Below are 2,470 nucleotides of genomic sequence, written 5' to 3'. Positions count from 1 at the left end.
CACCTGACCAGGGAGGGGGGGGGGGGGGGGGGGCTGGGGCATTGGCCGTCAGACATACAGCTGTACCTTCAGGGCTGACTGAGAACACATCCTCACCCCCCTCTTAGAGAGGGAGAACGGGCTCAGGCAGACAGAAGCAGTGGGTAAATGTTCCTTTCACACTCCGGTCTACCTCAGACACACCGCAGCCTCACAGCATAGAACAGAGACAACCACAGAATGTGAATCAGAATGCGTCTCTCTCACTCACTCACTCCCTCCCTCCCTCCCTCCCTCCCTCCCTCTCCATCTCCCTCAAATGCACACACATATATACAGACACACAAACATGCACAAGTGTCACTCTGAATTCACATGGACAGTTAACACTTAATCAGCCATGAGGGGTCATTTGACCCTGTGAGTAAAATACATTTCATTTCAGGACCCTCCTTTCATGACTTTTCCTAGATATGTGCGTTCTACCACCAAGTATCCTTACATTTTCAAAATCACATCAGGATAAGCTAGTATATAGCTATTTTGCAGTTTTTCTGTGTAGGAAGCAGGCTAATTTACAAGACAGCCAACTAGTGGTCTTTGTGTGTAAATAGCAGCTTTGCATTGTAAAAAAGGGGGTCAGCGGCGGCTCTTTTAGTAGCTAAAAAGGCACGGCTGTTCTTGTCTTCCATTTCTGACATGGCGATGGTGGTGAGGTTGACAGGAAGTGACCTGTTCTCACACAGGAAATAGAATAGAACCAATCCCGAGGCAGTTAAGTCTAGGGTCCTGTGGGTCACCTCAGATGAATGTCTTACTGTACATCACTGGATCACAGGCCCCCTGCACTGGCCAAGGGTGTCACCTCACCTGGTACCAGCACAGAGCTGTCATGAAGGTCTTAACCATGTCATATAAGTATCTGGTTCCAGGCTATCAACGTTAAGTGTTTTTTTCTTAAGATTATTTTTTCTGAGTGGGGCAGTCCCACTCATATTTGTACATTTTATTAGACAGATACAGTGAAGACAGACAGGAAAGTAAGGAGAAGAAGGGAGAGAGGGTATGTCAGCAGGGCATGGGGCCGGATTCGAACCCATGCCGACATGGGCATGTGTGTGCACTGTAGACCGTGGTGCTAGACCACTGGACCACCCCAGGCCACAATGTTAAGTTTTGATTACATACCAAATGTATAAAATTAAGATCTACATTTTAGGAAAAGACGTGCTCGACTGGAAATAAAGTTCATTTTTGATTAATGTGTTTTTGGGTGCTGTATAGCTCAGGGTGGATCCAATAAGTCGATAATACAGCCAGCAGCTCTCAACTAGAAAAAGAAATGATGTTTTAATGCATAATCAGCACTGTGGAGGCGTTTCAGTGTATTACACACTTCTCAAACCAGAACCGTAGGGTATTAATGACCGAAAACTACTTTTACTTTTAAGTGATGGCTTGTCAATAGCCGCAAAAGCCAGGAAATTCTAAATGAGCACCACCACTAATAACTTCACCTCATGCACTCACAAAGTTTTCCAGTACACAGCTTTGAAACCTGTCATATTGCTCTACGTTGGTCTAGTGTACTTCAAACAACCTGTACTCACCGCTGGGCAGAGAAGCTTATGGATTCTCTCAAACAAGATCATAATAATTAGAACTCATTGTGTAAAGATGGTTGATAGACCTGATTACATACACAGGTCACAATATCCATAGTTTGCAAACACAAACCTATCACTCAGCCTGTCACCCAGCACCCTCATTAAAAAAACAACAACAACCAATATTTCATAACTCAATTCAACTTTCACTTCATTTGATCTTGCATTGGGTTACTCACGGTAGTTGACTGCTTCTTCTTGATTCGTGGATACTTGAGGATGAATGAATGAGCATGGATGTTTGTAGCTGTTGATGCTAGGCTGATGGTAGGATACACAGCAGGTGGAAAACATTGCCCTAACACGGCCGAACAAACATTGCCCTAAGCCAAACAAAGCCAAACAAAGGAAAACTATTCTAAAGGGACCTCAACTTGTTTTTCCTGACTAAATAACACCATTGGTGTGTGAATGTGTGTGTGAATGGGTGAATGAGAGGCCGGTGTAAAGTGCTTTGGATAAAGGCGCTGTATAAGTGCAGTCCATTTACCATTTCCAATTGCGTGAGAAGAGTGAGACAGTATAGACCCTAAGGTAGCGATGTGCTGCCAAAAGTAGAAGACCAGGAGACGGAATAAAACAGTCCTTCCGAGCCATTTCTAAACCCATTAGGAAGCGGGGAGGGGGAGGGGGGAAGCGAAACATTATTTTGGTGGGGTAGCAGTGGGCCTAGTGGATTATTGAGTTGGACTGGTGATCGGAAAGGTCATGAGTTCAAATCCCACCTGGGAACACCACCATGAGTGTGCCCTTTGAGTAAGGCACTTGAGCCCAGGGAGACAGACTGTCCCTGTACTCTCTTAACTGTAAGTCGTTTTGGATGA

Source organism: Nansenia antarctica (genome assembly GCF_963989245.1).
Source record: "Nansenia antarctica genome assembly, chromosome: 8".
In the NCBI taxonomy this organism is placed as follows: Eukaryota; Metazoa; Chordata; class Actinopteri; order Argentiniformes; family Microstomatidae; genus Nansenia; species Nansenia antarctica.
This window is presented reverse-complemented; position numbering follows the sequence as displayed.